Here is a 17,681-nt window from a genome sequence, read left to right as displayed (position 1 = left end):
TCTGAGCTCATAATAAACTACCTGAAGAGACTCTTCTGTGGTGATCTGATTCATCTTTGGCTGAATATCATCCTTGTAAAGTCACCACTACAATATGAGAACCTCCATTACACAGGTTTACATTGACCCCTTGTGAATGGGCATGAAACTTGAGAATGAATTTTTCGAACACAATGTCATATTTGAAAGCCTTTGAATCAATGTTCAGTTCCATAAAGGTGTCATTTGCTGTGCTGTTCTTTTGTGCTAGATGTTAAGGGTTATGTATTTTTAAAGGTGAAACTGAGCTGATCTCATTACTGGACCATTAAGATTGAAAAAACACTATTATTTACAGTATATGTCTGCAATTTAAAGTTGGTTTTATTAATATGAATATGGAGAAAACTTTTCCGTGTTTTACTGTAACATTTACAGTTAGAAACAACAGTACCAAACTATAAATCTCATATTCTACAGCAGAATACTGTAATAATTTTTACAGCAATTAACTGTTGAAGTAAATTACAGTAGTCAGTGTAACAGAACAGTAAAATACTGGCGACCACAGCTGCCAGTAATTTACTGTAATTTTACAGGGAAATTTGTTACAGTATAAACAGTGTCACAGATCACTCATCAACTTCACGCTGCCTGCCAGTTCCGTGCCACCTGTGATTTTGTCAAGCTCCATATGAGAGATTCCAAACATGAAATAGAAAATGACAGCAGCTCTGCCTTTCTTGCTATATTCAGTCAAGCTGTACCCTTAAGTTCCCACTCCTCTCTATCACTATTCACAATCCCCTTTTACCAATCCAATTAGCTGCTTCTGTTGTGCGCCGCTCACAGCCCCTGAAGGGGATGCCAGCATTCAACCACCTCTCCCTCCACCATCAGACTCCGTATAGAAACAGAGTGGTGATACGTCTTGGGGGATAATGTTTCTGACAATAATAAGACTCAACCATATCATCAATCTATTAACTAGTCTCTCCTGATTTTAAAAGATATATATAGTGATGACCTGACCAGGATAATCCATTTAAAGAATGTATATATGGATTGAAATTTAAAAATGATATAAAAAATCTCAGAGACTACAAGCACTGGCTGAATTTATACAAGTGCTCCAGAGCAGCACACAACTACTATTACTAGTGTTGTTATCTAAAGGCTTCACAGCTTGTCCACTGTGAGCTATTAAATTGCTGCCACATTTACCTCCAGGAGCATCCCCCTCAGATCACTGCTGACCTGAGAGGCGATCAACCAAGTCCTGATTAATGGGTCTCTAAGCCTCCTTGGAGGCAATCACACTTAGAAGGTTGGGCCAAACAGTAACAAATGGGACATTCAGCAATCATTCTTTATAGCATCAATAACCTCAAGTTATCGATTAATCAGCATTAAAATTTTAGAGGAACACGACGTGATTGTTGGTGTGACACGACACTTTACTGCACATCTAAAATCCCCTGCTTGCATTTTCAGAAAAAAAGGGTTTGTCTTTTAATCCATTTCTGGGCTCAGACAGCAAAAATCTATACAGATATTACCACAGTAGTCTGGGTTAACATCTGGTTACCATGGTAATGACCGGGGGCAAGCTCTGACTGATGACATTAAGAAATTGAACTTTTAGATAAGCAGCACAATACTTAAATTGATTTAGCCACTTAAAGCTGAGATGGTAGGGCACATACAGTACCAGTCAAAGGTTTGGACACACTTTCTCATTCCAGTGAATGGGAAGGTGTGTCGTCCCCCGCCCCCCCCCACCCCCTCCTTTTTTTTTAACTCCTCAAGGAAGTGTTATGGGTCATTTGGGCTAAGAGGGAGTGACTTGTCTCTGTCTAAACGGTATGGTAGTGGTGGTGGAGGCTCTGGTGCATCTCAGGGACAAAGGCAAAGATTGCCCTCATCAATCTAATGCCTCTCCTCCTGAAGTAATCATTTCCACAGAGCAACATGGCATCTCATTAGGCTGATTCGCTCCCAGTGTCAGTCAGTCTCAGACACCTTCACAACAAAACTTTGGTGTGAAAGAACATGCACACTTACATTATTAGACAACCCTATGGCACAGGCTCTCACACCTACAGTACACCGGCATTATTGGTCAAGTTCTGAGCAGAACTTCATGTTACTTTGACTTATACTGTGTATATTTACGATACAAGTCAGAACTTTGAACATACTTTCTCATTCAAGTGAATGGGAAGGTGATTGGTACTGTACATTGTATATATACACACAATGTCCTAAAGCCCAAGGTGAATTCTTCAAATTGCTTTTTTTGTCCCACATTCTAAACTTATTATTGTATTCATTTTGGTATTACAGGGAACGTTTGGCATTTTTGCTTGAAGAATTACAGAAATTATTTTATCGACTATTAAAATAGTTGCAATTATTTTCAATCAGTGTCGAGAATCCCACAAGTTGTTGTGAGATAAATCTGAGAGGCCATGAGATGATTAACAGAAATATTTCTGCTGCACAAAATTGTTTATTTTTTCAGGCATTCTTCTGATCTTTCTTTTCTTTGCAACCAGTAATGAAGGATTGCAAATAGACATTGCTTCTTTTTAAGGGGTCACATGCACATACAAGACAAATACAACAGAAGTGCCCTCTCAGTTTAGAAGATTTCTATTTGACACATGATATTTTGTCACACTAGTCAGTGTTTCCAAGAAAAGAATATAATATACTGCATGCCACAGATCACTGATATTTCATATCTCATGCTATATAGTATACAGTATACAGGGTACAGTATACAGAGTATACAGTACCCTGTAGCTTAGATTTTTCTGACTTGTGTTGAACGCATCATTTGGTTTTATAAAGCCAACAACCTCACTGCCTCCTGAGAGAAAACCTTATCCATGGGGTGATCTCTGTACAGTAGATCATAGAGTGACCTTTACATCACCCAAGAAACAGCCTTAATGCCCAACACAAACATAGACATAAATATGCAAACACACACCAACAATCCCAGAGTCTCTGTTCTCTAGCAGGCTGTGAAAATGGAAGATTTGAAAAAGGCCATGCCACAGAGCAGGCTGAAAACAGAATAGGCCTTTTATGGATGTCCCATTACATGCTTTGTTTCTTTGCTCGAGGCCTGGATTTATCCATCCACAGTCCTCTGCGTTCAGGTGAACAAACTCTCACCAAACACCGACCCACATCACCTGGTCACAGCCATATTGCATCTGCCTATCAACTTACACACAGGTGGGATTATTAACCTAAACCAAGATGGCTTAGAATAACATATTTCTGATGTGTTATTATTCATCATTATTATCATAAAACAGAGAGACTGTTTAATAATCTATCCTCTGGTATCAGATGATTGCTTTATTGGCATGACTGTCACAACAAAAATATTGCCCAAAGCATCAAAAATCTATGAAACAAGATAAACACATTTCATAAATTAAGACAAGAAAAGAGTAGCACAGTATCGCTAAAACTTGCTCTGTGTGTGTGTGTGTGTGTGTGTTTGCGTTTTATTCTTGTGTTTGTGTATGTATGATTTTGTATGTGTGTGTATAAGCAAGAAATAATCATTTAAAGAACAAATAATAATAATAATAATGATAATTGTGATTATTATCACAATTAATTAATTATCAATGGGTCTTGTTCTGATGTAAATAAATGATAACAAATTCAATTGTTAAGTTATTGTAAATCAACATACTGGGCAGGTGTATGAGTAAATAACAAACAAACAACAACAACCACAAAGATCACTATTCATTTTCTATTTTCATCTGAGTTTCCACTAGTTGTTCTCAAGTCATAGCATGAGGAAATGAATTCTGCTGCAATCATTTCACATTTGGGGATTCAGCCCAGAAAATAGGGGAGTTTCTACATGTCTGTTTTGGATTCAAATTCAGGACATATTTTGTTTGTATTTGGGAAATCTTTCTCCCTTAAAGTTTGGTACTTTGGACATGAGCCGAGAAAATGTAGCTCTGTCTCTATCTGTCCTCTGACACACTAGGAGCAGAGTCTCTCCTCCTCTAGCAGCCAGCTCTGTCTATTTCTGTCTATTTTGTCTTTTTTTTCTGTGGCTAGACTGTGTTCACTCACATTCTCAAGACTTTTCTTAATTTAGGAGTTTTTATTGTGGTCAGGTAATTTGCTAGTGTGAGTTCTCTTTCGAGGGCCAGATAACATTGTAATTTATTCTGTGTTTTGGTTGTTTCTTTCCAATATGTAATATATTTGTCTTTTTGATTGTTTATAATGTGGTTTGCTCTGACTGAGTTGATGTTGCCGTCCTGAGGCTGTCTGTTGGGTTGTCTGCAGAGAGCTTCAGGACCAGCTGGCTGAGGGGACTCTTCTCCGGCTTCAGCTCTTGGCAGGTTAAGGCTTTGTGATGGTATGTTTTTATTCAATGTATTTCTCTCTCCAACTGTGCTCGAGGAGATAAATGAAATGAGGGCTGGCATGTTCCCTGGACATTTTAATTAGCTAGTCTTTAATTCAGCCTGACCCCCTTTCAACTTTGATCAGCCGGTGGGAGCTCTGATAAGGACCTGTCACTCACATACAAACATCGGGGTTATTCAACAGCAAATTGTCTCTTCGCCGTTCGCAGATGCTTTCTACCTCTGCTGTCATGGGAGACCTGTTCACGGCTCGGTGCAAACTAAAAGCCCGACGAGAATGGAAATATGGTGCGGGAGCAGTGCTCATTCATCCAAATTCTCCATTCACTACAGCGTGGACTGTGACAGGGTTGAATACAAATGTGCTCCTTGATTATTAAGAGTCGAGAGATTTCTGGAGGCAAAATTAACGTGTTACAGTATTGGATTCCAGGTCCAAAGGCAAGCGTGCTTCATTTAGTCCTGAAATGACATGAGTCTCTAGCTTTATGAGAATCAGCAGAAAGCAAAAAACAAAAGATATAACTACAGACATAAAATATTATATTAAATAAGTAATGATAATAAATAAAATATTATATTATCATATATTGAAATATGCCATGCTTATCTTAATGGACATTTTCATTTCCTTCATACCTGGGAATATGCATATTATAATAATGACGGGGCATTAGTGGCATATTAACATTTGTTTACTTTTTTTCTTATTGACCATGTACTCAATTTTTTACAGTAAGAATTATGGCCAAGGAGCCATTATTTAAGATTTATAGTTTTCAAAACAAATGAGAAAAATGTGTTCCTTTTGTCTTCTGTGCTATACCAGAAACAAACTTAACCATGACCCCAAAACGACGTTATGTAACAAACCATGGATTTTGTGTTACACCCCTCGTCCTGAAAAAGGTGACTAGAAGAAGACGATTACATCTGATACCTTCATTCACGTCAGGCTCTTCAGCATCATAAAATAGATTTTAGATCATTCATTTGGAGCACCTGTTCCCTAAAATACCAGAGGAATCAACATGAACACAACTGTCTAGCTTTTGATCAGCTCTAGTTTTAACAGTATGCATCTCAGGCGCACACAGAGTGTGACAGAAGCAAAGTCGCAAGACAAATCCTCTCCCTGCTCTGTGTGCACTAAGCTGTGCCTGGCTACTGTGTGTGTGTGCTCCACTCCCCTTACAGCAAGGAGAACAGCCGACTGAAATCCCCTGATCTCAGTCGTCTGAATAAAACAGACTGTTTCAAATAGTTCTCTTTCAAAATGTGTTATTTAGGTAAATAAATATGAAACTATCTTACAATGGTTTCCTAATCACACACCTCTCTTTTAATGTGTTACACTGCTGACAAGTACAGGTGGTATTCTGTACTAGGGCAGCAATTTTTTGGCTAGAAATTGAATAACTTTAACCTTGTGTTAAATAGGCATTATTGCCTCAAATACAAAGCACACTCAGTGTACCCTTTGGTCAGAATAGGTCTGGGCTTAGGAAGTGTATCCAATTTTTGCACCCATTAAAACCTCCAACCAGCCTTAACCAGTCAATTATCAGTGGAATCAAGTGGAACATAGTGGTTTTATCAGTTAGACAGAGCACAGACAGCACCACTGTCTTCATGGCATCAGACAGTCATAATCCAACTCTGACCCCTTCTGCCCTGTTATCATTAGATCCGCCAAGCATAGTAGGGCCATCCATCAGCCAGCTTACCCGGGGACAGCAGCCAGTTTCTGTGTGAGTGTGACTGGTGGTCCTTCCAATTTGTAAATGGGATTGGGGAGCGTCTACAAAGGCTGAAACAATACCATCCCTCACCACACACCGCTGGAGCCAGCTGTCGCGTCTAGCTTCTCTTCCCACCGCTGCCCTTCATTCTCGCACTGATCGGATGCTGTGGTGACTTTGCCCACTGCACTCACTCATTGAGCAAAGTCTAACTCCTCTACCTCTCATACTGTTTCTAATATCTGAGGTATCATGTCTCTCCCTGCCTCCGTTTCTTGTGCTAAATCCTCTGACAGACTGCTTTTCTCTCTTCCTCTGAACCCTTCTCATACTGTACCTACAGTCTTCGATTTTTTTTTCTCTCTCTTTTATTTTACTTCTCCTTGAAACACCTCCATCTCTCCCCGTCCTCTCTGTTTCTGATCTCTGACAAGGTACCTGTAGAGGATATTCATTGCCATTCAACAGGCAGCCTACAGTAAAGCAAGACATGGCGATTGGCTCAACGAAAAAAAATACAACCCCAGAAAACCAACAAAACCGGTGAATTATGACAGCAGATTTGTGCCACAGAGTTCAACGGCGAATCTTTTATATACTTCCAATAGTAGATAGCAGGAATTACAGTGCACATTCATAAATAACAGTGATGCAGGTGGTAGAGAAGACCTTATGGAGGTTATGTTCATGGGTTTGGATTTTCCAATTATGCACTGCTGTGCCCCGATAAAGCCCAACAGCAGTTAATAATGCTGACAAAAATCCTCTTGCCATGTTAGCAGGCTGCAAAACCGGATATACTGTGCAGTGCAACAGCCGAAGGTGAAGTCTTTAAGAATTGCTGGCTTGGTCCATTTTAACAAAAAGTAATGTAATGAATGACTGCTATGCAAAGTCTTTATCAGAGAGTCTAATAAGAGTAACCTGCTACGCAACCTCTCCTGCAGTAAAAGAGAAGGAAATAATTAAATAAAATACAAAAAGAATCCATATACTTTGGCACAAACTTTCTTGAATCAAAATATTTTTGCAGCAAAGCTTTAATTGTTCGCAGTTTTTTTTTTTTTCCTGAATATCAGAGTACATCTGAGCCTCCCAGGGTGCCAATTACACACCCATTCCCGTAACAGAGTCATCTATTGAAATACTCACAGCTCTATACATCTAGCTGCTATTGTTACGTCTGACTGCTATTCACCGGCCAGATGCTGCCACTGATTGCAAGCTGAAAAGCGCCACAAGCCATCCCAGCCTTCACCCATATGTTATTCAATTATATTTAAGATGGTTAACTATTAATTACAATAACTTTATCGCACCATTGAGCAGGTAATCTATCTAGAGTTTATTCCAGCTATATGGTAAAGTATGTGGTCGTGCATAAAAACGATCGAGCCTAAAGGTGGAGTTAAGCCGTTTCTTTGGATGTACAGTCCGACTTTCAAATGCAAATACACAGAACTGTGCTGCTATTTCAAAGGTATTCTTAAATAAATCATTGTCATTCTGCTAATCTGTCAGTCAGCGACTCTCAGTAGCTGTTACACTGTCTAATTCAGTCTGAGCTCCCTTCATAAGCTGTACTTCACCTTGTAAAAGTCTGCCTCTTAACTCTTTCTAAACCCTTAGATCCCCCTCTATGCGTTCTCCCCCATGTATATTCAATGTGTTACACAGCCAAGGCTTACTGTGCGTGAATCATGTATTATTCCTTGTCCTCTGCTCCGGCTTGTATGTCTCATCTTTCCTCTAATTTCATTTTTCCAGTAGAGCTGTCAGGCATGTGGAAGGACCTGTCTACCACATGGTGTGGGGAGCAATGAACAATTTATATTCTGCCAGTTGGGCCACAATCACACAGCATCTTCACAATTGGCCACATAAATATTGAGACAACTATTTAAACAGCTCTGATCAAACACGAGTCAATCAAACAGAAATAATGGGCACAAAGAGGAAAAAATCTGTCCACATGAGAGAGATGGTGAGAGCTGGGCAAGGCAGCAGTGATCCAGCAACACTAGAGTTTCAACTAACACAAACAGAGAGCTGAAGTTGATGACATAAGCTCATAATGTCTGATAAAAAGGACAGAGCGTGGTAATAGAGTTGTCTGTGATATATACAGTATGAGAGATACTTATTTAGAAAGCAAAAGTACTTAAAAACCCTGTGATCCATTTATAATCCTTTTTTTTTTAACACTCTGACCCCATTCTCTTTATTCTCACTTCTCCGTAACTCATCTTCTACATTGTCTCGCCTTTCATGACCCGTTTGCTGCAGAAAATCAACCTTTCGACACTTTTTTAAAACTCTCTCAAACACTCCTCTCTCAATTGAACCTTTAAGCAGGAGAGCAAGATACTTGTATTTAAGAAAATACACCTCTGCACTGTACAGAGGCACACAGGTATGATGCAGATGATCTTTCAGCACCCAGACTCAACCACCCAGTAACACCATTTTATCTCTTTAACTTCCTCATCCTCTCTGACCTGACTTCGATAAAGTAAGAGGTTCAGTAATTTTCTGTCCAAGAAGGCTGTAAAATTGTCTTCACAGAAGCAGAAAACTCCTAATTTGGCAGTTCCACACAGACCCTGAATCATACAAATTCTCACAGCCTAGTATTTTAAGGGTAAATATACAAAAGGCACACATTGATCACTTGATTTCTTTTACAGTTTTCTCCTCAAGTCCTCACTCATGAAAGATTTTGCTAATTGATCACCCGCCCTCATGTGAAAACTTTTCTATTTTTTAAATGTCTACTCATAACCATCAATTAGAGAGATCACAGTGAGAAACCCCATGTACAATCCATTAACTTTTCATTAACTTTTCAAGAAACATGAGCATCCAGCGTGGTCTAAGCAGCAAAATTAGTTTCTGCTGTGTCTTTCACAACAGACATGAATACTTTAGGCCCTAATTTTACAGATATGACTGAGTGTGTAATAAAGCAATCCATTTTCAGCAATGGCAATTAAAAAAACTCTCATCTTTCTAACTCATTTAGTTAATTATTTAGTCATTTTGCTTATTACGGAATCCCTAATTATTTTAAGTGTTTATATAACTAACAACACCTACATGTGAGTATCTGGGAACAAGACAGAATAAATAAAATATACACTTGAGTCTTGCAATTTGAGAAAAATTGATAATTATTGGACACAGAAAGAAATAATTTTACCTCACTTAACATTTTCTGTTTAGTTGTGAGAAAGTAAGGTTTTAGATCTCATGCAAAGTAATAGATATATTGATTTATAAAGATGGAGAGCTCTTCAGTGGACATTTTTTTTCTTAAAAATTGACTCAAAATTATTGTGGTTGTTGGCGATTAACTTAATAGCTGGCAACTAATCGATTAATTGACTAATTGTTGCAGCTCTGGTTTACTGATTACATTTCACTATTAAATCAAAGAAAAATCTTGTCCCATTATCTCTCATTTTACAATTTCATTTAAATCTCCTAATTAAAAAAAAACAACTTCCAGATATTTCCCACATGTTCTCATGTGTCTCTGAAAACAGTAATCAACTGAGGAGCAACAGCACACATAAAGAAGCCAGATAGCATTCAGGCTGCATCAGTGCTGTGGTCAGTTCAGGCATCCCAAGAAAGTTCTTCTTTGGCCTCCAGTATACTGTAGCTGTCTGCCAGAGTCCTTATACCTGTCTGCCACAGTAATCTGCCAGGGAGCAGACAAACATCAGTGGGCCTTATCTCTCCTTCTCAGGAGCAGCCAGGGAAGGAGGCAGGAAAAAGGCAGGTGGCCCAGCGGCAACAGGAGCAGACTGAGGCAGACTCATGAGTTCAGTCAACACACAAATATAAACAGTTCATTAAACACACACGCATATACACAACTACACACACACACACACACACACACACACCAAAGCACATAAAACTCTGAAAAAAGGGACTGAGTTCATCAGACAGGTAAAGACGGATTTGCAACAGGCTGTGGCCAGAGCATCACTGATGCAGTAAACAAAGTGCAGCAAAGATAATTTAAATGAGCATGACACACCAGAACCAGTTCAACATTCCCAGTAAGGCTGAGCAGAGGAATTTACCCAGTGGCAATATTACAGTTGACACATACTGAGGGTCTATAATACGCCATCTGCACCATAGTGATATTCAATACTTGTATCTCATGCATGATTGCACATTGGGCAATGAAATTGAAACAATCTTCTCAAACCACTTCCCATGAGCCAAAATCAGTAAAAAGTCAAATTCTGTCAGTAGTAGAATTCACACGGCACCAAAGCCTCAGAGAAATTCACTGTCTTTACGGCGTACTGTGTGTTCTGGCATTTGTATTCACTGCATACTGGAGCTGCCTGTGGGGGAATATGGTGGCTTAAAAATATGAAAAGCATGTTATCCCGCATATGAATATGAATTGGGTTTTTCTGTCACTTGCACACTTGTAACATGACATAGGGTAAATAAGTAGTTTTACTCTAAGAGGAATGTGTGAACATGTGTGTATGTGTGGTACTTTTTTTTTTTTTTTAATCTTTTGTTACAGTGATTGAAACTGTGGAGACATATTATCCACCATTCTTGGTAAAGGGTGGCCATGTTTGTCTGGTGTAAGACCAGCGCTGTCACATGCAATCTGTGAGCTTTCTAATCAATTTAACATGGATTTAAAGGAGGAATTCGCACCAACAATGAAATAACTCACAGCAAAAATGTGGGCTTTGAGAAACTAGGCTATCTTGTGTTTCTAAAACCCTGTTTGATTGGGTAAAAACACACTGAGTTGATTGTTGATGGTTTGGGCAAATCCAGATCCTCCCCAGTGCTCCCCTGTAAACCTCCTTGATGATGCTTTCTTACAGAGCAAAGTGTCAAGTGGCAGTTGCAGTGAAGTCTCCAGACGACAACCTATTCTGTCCTCTACACAAACAGCACCGGCGAACAACTCTGGCACACTCAGTCCCAGTCATTTGCTATAGGGTCCAGTCTGGCACCTTTATCTAAAAATACTCTATATCTGCAGCTTTTGTGAGCTGGATTTGTCAGGAACCAAACAAATACACGTAGAGGAGGTCACAGAGACAGTAGAGAGGTGGCCCGGAGAGGAAAGGAGGACAGAAAGCCATTGCATGCTGAAATTTTCTCCCTGTTTTTATGTTGTCAAAATGTAGGATAAAAGGTTACATTCATGTCAGCAGAACATCGTCAGCATCTGGAGTTTTCTTGCTGACTGTAGACGGGGTCAGATTGCTGGAATTACATACAACCAAACACCTACAACACACATGAAAACATACACACTTTCTTGCAACTGAGGTCTGAGTCATTTTATAATTCTGATCAATCATTGTATTTTTTTCTATATCACATTATATTCCAGATAAATGGGGCATAAGGATTTCCAACTTACTTAAGGATTTAAATATTTTTTACATAAGGTTGTTGTATAAGTCATTCCCCATTAATAAAAACCTCAAATATAATAAAAGCTCTTCCTCTAAACCATTGTGCCAAAGTGGAGCCAAAGTGAAGCCATTTGAATAGGAAGTATGCAAAATGTGGAATGATTGACACTCACAAAGGCTGTCACACTTTAAAAAAAACTACTTAGCATGAGAAAAGTCTACTTCCTTTTAAACTGCTAAAACTGAATCATTTTGAAATTGTTGGTTAGAAAATGGGAGAAGGTAACTGAGGGTAAAAGTTCATCCGACAGGCTTGTTGAGACCATTAAGGAGGAGAAACCAGTGGGGGGAAAAAAATAAAAAAACTGAGAATGTGCCTTTTTATGGATCGTTTTTACATGGATGGACAAAAACCTCTCAGCTGCAAAAAAAAAAAAATCTCACTAAAATAATCCCCTTTCATGCAAACAGTGCTGAATTATAGTCCAATAAGCAGCTTTTGTTGTCACAAGTAAGAGCTGTAAAAACATTTTGTGATTATGCAAAAAAAGTCTACTTTTCCTTTTACACATTCTGGCATTCACAGAAAAGAACGGAGACTGTGAAACTGACAGTGAGCTGTGTTTCTGTTTTTTTTTTTTTTTTTTTTTTTTTTTTTAAATCAAAGTAAGGACAGACACAATTTTGCCTTGCAGAAAAGATATTCTTAACCCTTTAATTAACTAACTATAATCATTAGAGTAGCAGGAAATACCTCTTAAGCAGCTTACAGGAATACTTGACCCTTGGAAGCTGTTACTTAGTTATAGTAAAGTATATTATTAACCTATGATGTTCAGTGTGTTTTGAGAATTCAATTTTTCATTTGTTTGTTGTGTCTATTTTTCCTGAACCTGACTCATCTGTAGTGCAGCATACTAATTTAAAATGTGTGTTTCCTTGGCTCGGTTGTTTCTCCAACCTACAAGAGCAACACCAGACCTTTTGGAATCGCTGACAAAAATTGGAGATGTGGGCGGCAATTCCAAGGTCTATCCTGATGTTTACTGTAGATTGCTCATATTTTTCTTCTCAAATTAACCTCTTGAACCCAGACGTTTCCCCACAGCAGCATCCACATTACAAAACGCTTTCCAATACTGTTGAAAATATATATTACTTCTGCTTGCACCACCACTTCCTTGCTATTATGCTATATGATTGTTATTTTGTGTGAAATATTCAAACCTTATATAAGCAGCATTACAAATAATAGTAAACTGCAGATATATTTATATCATGTTTGGCATGTATAATGTCACCAATCATTGTTTTCTAAACTATAACACATACAGAAAGTCTGATATTTGCACTTACATTAGTCCAGGGTTGCTGCTTTTTGAAATCAGACTTAATGCTTTTTAAGACCTTTTTAAGACCTCGACAAGAAAATGTAATATCCTTTCCACGGCAAAACAAATGCACATTAAGGCTGAGCTTCATGTTTGAAACCTATTTGACAATATTAATAGGGAAATTTTTCTGGATAATTTTGTATCTCCATAAAACAATCATATGTAAAATCACATAAAGTAATAAAATTAATGGCAAATGCAATGAACTGTGTCCCACTGTTATGCTTGCAGATGAAACTCTGTTTAAATAAAAGCATTTTAATTTAAAATTTTAATTTGTATGGAATTGTTCATTTTGACAACACTCTGTAAAACAATACGGATGCTCTGATCGTTCTTGCACTCAGCGAGTCGGCTGTAGTTAATTCTCCTCATTAAGACACATAAACATTACAGTATATCTACCTTTCATCCACTTTAACAGTCCATTAAATCTGTAAATTCCAGCTTAGCGGTCACCAAGTTAAAACTCCTCTCCTTCGTGTCACATGTTGGCCGCCGTGGCTCCGTACTAAAAACATTATTATCCAGATTCTAGCAACTATCAGAAATAACAGAGAGCTTTGTGTCTCCTCTGAATCCCAACTGTCTTTAGCAGAGCATCATCTGTACTGTTTTGTGTACTTCTTTAATCCTGTTACCTTTGTGAGAGCAGGTGACCTGTGGAGAACCAATTGAAACATTACCAGAAAAAGAAAAGAAAGAGCTGGACTGGAGTGAGTCGTGACTGAAGACCAAACCATATTTAAATCAGTGAATCCTGTGGGGAGATATTTTTCATGCAACCAGGCATCACCTCAAAATTTAAGACCCACTATAATTAAAAATAACTTTTTTAAGGCATTTTATGACCTTAAATTCTGAAAATCTTATTTAACACTTTTTAAGACCGTGGGAACCCCGTTTGTCCCTCTTACAGATATTCACAAGACAATGAGGTTTATGGACAAGACAAGCCTGAATGTCCAAAGCTACGCAGACAGCAGAAGGACCTCAGCCTCAACTCATTGTCATGCATTACTTCCTCTCTCTCCTTTACTCTCTCCATGCCGTTATTGAACAGGGGCAGGTGAGTGGCGGCTGATTACCAAACATCTTCTCCTACCTTTGATCTCCTGAGGTGTGGGGCTCTAATCCATCTTGCAGCACAGGAGGCTGTCTGATCTGGGTGGTTGTGGTAGCCACTTAGCGTCTCCTCATCTCACATACACATATAGTATGTGGCCCCGGCTCTCACACGTGTGTGTACTCACACACACACACGCACAGTCTGGACTCTGCACGCTGGGCTTCTGCAAACAGACACTGTAAGAGAAGAGGAGAAAGACAGGAAATCTGAGTTAGAAAACACACATGAAATTCTGTAGAAACAATCAATTTCAAAACGACCTCTTTAAGCGAGTGCATGAGAAATCAAAAGATGTATAGAGATTTGTCCTGCTAAAACTCCTGATAGTAAGCTATACATTTTCAATAGCAACTTTAGAACAATAGTATTGCTTTTAAATCATATTTCTGTCCAGGTGTCAGCCTCTGCAGTCTTATTGCTGATGCTGAGGACAGCCATTTATAACAACATACTCTATGTTTGGAATCTGCACTGTAAACCACAGTTTCAAAGTTCACGGTCCCGTTTTGCTGATGGTCTTGTTTTACTGTTTGTCCCTTACTCAGCTAGATACCCTTCCTCTTTATATAGCATATCCAACATTTTTCATCCTGTCACTGCTCATACTTTGAACTGCCTCTGAGACTCATCAGCATTCAAAACAAGGCCTAGTGCACAATATTGCAGGGCAATTTCCACGGTAAATGAGAAAGTAAATGTCACTTACAAGATGAGCATTAATCTCATGTCATTGCATTTTAATGGCACCCTCACTCAGAGGAGAATTAAACTTCTCCCAAGAGATCAACCAAATCACTTAGCACCACGGTGAAATCAAACCCAAACATCACAGCAGATGCAGAACCTGACGTGTCAATAACTGTATGAACATATGCTGCATGTTTGCAAGAACACGCAAGCACAAACACACACACACTGATTGTCATACTGTCACTCTCCTGACTATTATCATGCCCTCTAAAATTACCTACTTTAAACTTTATGATCAAAGATTTAAAAACGGTGGGAAGTTTGTGTACAAGGTATCAAAATATCATTTACTAACCAAAAAAGAAAGAACACGGGAGAGAAAGGGAGAGAGAGTAATAGAAAGCATGCACATATGGACAAATAGAGGTGAAACTGACACTCCTGTTTGGTAATAATTCAATGTAAGTGTATGGAACTAGACAGTAGACTGGAGGATGTTGAGTGGGTGTGCCATGCGCATCACTCCAGCATGAAATGGATTTAAGAATGAAGGGCTACAAGCGCAACACATTGGCTGCACCACTTTTCGCTGGGATTGATTTTTATTTTTGCAAAAACAAATACTTGTTCTATCACAATCATTTGAATCACACAGAGGCTTTAAGTCCTCTGAGAAACTGATTAAACAAAGTATGTACTTTAGGAATGAAAAACATTTGATGAATAATTCTTAATCAAAACACTATGGCTACAAACAAAACATGGGTCATTGATATTCAGGTCTTGCATTTGGACGTCTAGGCAAACCACATGCTATTTTATTGTCAATAAACAAATTCTGAGCCCCATGATTTCTAGTTTTGGTGGTTTGTGTTCTCATTATATTTGTCTGACTCCTTTGTCCACCGACTGCAAAACAGATTAATACAGCTGCTTTGTACTGGTAACGGGAAAATGGAGACACTGGTAGAACTGCTACCAAGTTGGATTTGTCCTGAAAGTCCTCCAATGGCTCACGTACTTTTACAGAGATGAATCAACTGTTGCGTTCAAAGCACTGTATTATTCAGCCACTTGTCTGTAATTACTTGCAATATGTGTTAAAGAATGGATGTATCTAGCTTGAGACAATTTACAGTAGGAACAGAATACAAGGTTAGATCAAATGAATATTTGAAGCACTTGGAGGGGATGAATAATAATGAGGGAACTTTTGAAGTGCTGACATATGTAAAGTCCCCTACCCACTCGTTCCATTTTTCTCCCTGCCTTAAAGCTTCAGGCTGCTGTATACACGCCAAACGTACAGATTCCATTTCCTGTCAAACACTAACCAGAGGTCTAAAATCCCCATTGAACTTCCTGCCCTTAGCATTAAAAAAGCACCATAACTTTTACAAGCCTGAAGTACAGCCTCAACACGTCAAATAAATTCTGTTGTTGCTCTTAAACGTCATCATCTGGAGCTATTTCACATAATTTAGACTCTGATTGGAATATTAAGATCTAAAAAAGCAGAAAAAGTGAATCATTTTCTGAATGCAGGATATGCAGAAATTTCTGGTCAGCTTCTTGGTAGCCAATTTGTATGCTGAATTTAATATATTCAATATGATTTAAAAATTCCTATTGGCTATTAATCCAGTGATTAAATCCTAGGTGCTGAACTGTCTGAATGTTTGCAAACAGTAACACCATGACCTATGCATATAATTATGTACGGTAAGAGAAATATGCAATTATGTTTTGGTTGGAACATGTATCCTTGTAAGGTGAAGTGAAAAAACACAGTCTGACTAGCTGCAAGGCACATTTTAATATATACACAACTACCACACCGCAAATGCTACAATTTGAAAAGACCTTATAAAATTGTTCTCATGTATTTTGGACCATCTGCAAGGAGAAATGATTACCCTCAGGCTTCAGTTTCTCTGCAAACTCACACCTCAAACTCAACAGAAATTTGGTTTGTAGTAATTGTAAAAATAATGAGAAGTCAAAGATTTGTGCCTAATGTTCATGTATGTTTCAGTACCAGTTGTTAACTCCTTACTGAGCACTGTGACACTGATGAAATCTGATGATGATGACACACAAAATGTTAACTTAACAAGCTGTGCAAACAACTCACACGGCAGCTATGGAGTAAATGAATTTGTGAGTGTATCTATAAGATACACATTAGCTAATGACCACCGGCTGATTCCAAAAAAACACTTTTTGTAATGAAATGAAGGGGAAAAAAACTCCCAACTTCTCTCTGAAAACCCAAAGTCAATACATTTTCATTTACCAATCATAAGGTTATTATCTCTGCCTAAGGCTGTTATGTTTGTTTTTTAGCAGGAAAAATCAAAAACTTGTGAAAAGACTTCAGACTTCTTTGGCCGGGATCTGGATCCAGGATTTTTCTTAAAGGATCTCACACTAGTATCCCGTTATTGTCCATCACTAAGTAAAGTTAGATGCAGATCAGAATTTCCTAAACATTTTTTATTACTAAAACAATATATTAGAGGACTGAGCAGAGACATGTATGCTCAGAGTGCTTGTTCTCAATCTCAACATCTCATTTTTAAGCGTGTTGCTGACCGAGAAAGCAGAACACGGATCTGTTCAGCAGCACAGTCATATATTTGCTTCTCTGTGTCAAAAACAAGCCTTGAAGCTGATCTGAATGTCCTCCAGGATACTGATACCACCTCAGGCTGCTTACCCTCTTTCCAGGCAACTGATGAGAAAAAAAAGCATAGGGCATAGCATACACTGTCTATTAGAAACATATTTCCACTGATAATTAAAAACTGTTTTTAATTAACGGTTAAAAACAAGAAGTGAGAACGCGTGCTTATTCGTGCTGTTTTTCATGGCTGTCAATGCTGCAGTGACTAGATTCATGAGTTTGT

The 17,681-nt window shown here is 38.4% G+C and overlaps 1 protein-coding gene across 1 annotated transcript in view; it reads right to left on the bottom strand.

Annotated features, from left to right (window-relative positions):
- grik4 (glutamate receptor, ionotropic, kainate 4) overlaps nt 1-17,681 on the bottom strand; it is a 305,728-nt gene that overhangs the window by 207,169 nt on the left and 80,878 nt on the right. The window contains exon 3 of the mRNA XM_044354238.1: nt 14,059-14,258. The gene's annotated coding sequence lies outside the window, so the exon portion shown is untranslated. The remainder of the gene's footprint in view (nt 1-14,058; nt 14,259-17,681) is intronic.

This window comes from Thunnus albacares, chromosome 6 (assembly GCF_914725855.1).
Source record: "Thunnus albacares chromosome 6, fThuAlb1.1, whole genome shotgun sequence".
NCBI lineage: Eukaryota > Metazoa > Chordata > Actinopteri > Scombriformes > Scombridae > Thunnus > Thunnus albacares.
Note: the sequence above shows the minus strand (reverse complement) of the source record. Positions and strands in the feature narration are given on the sequence as shown.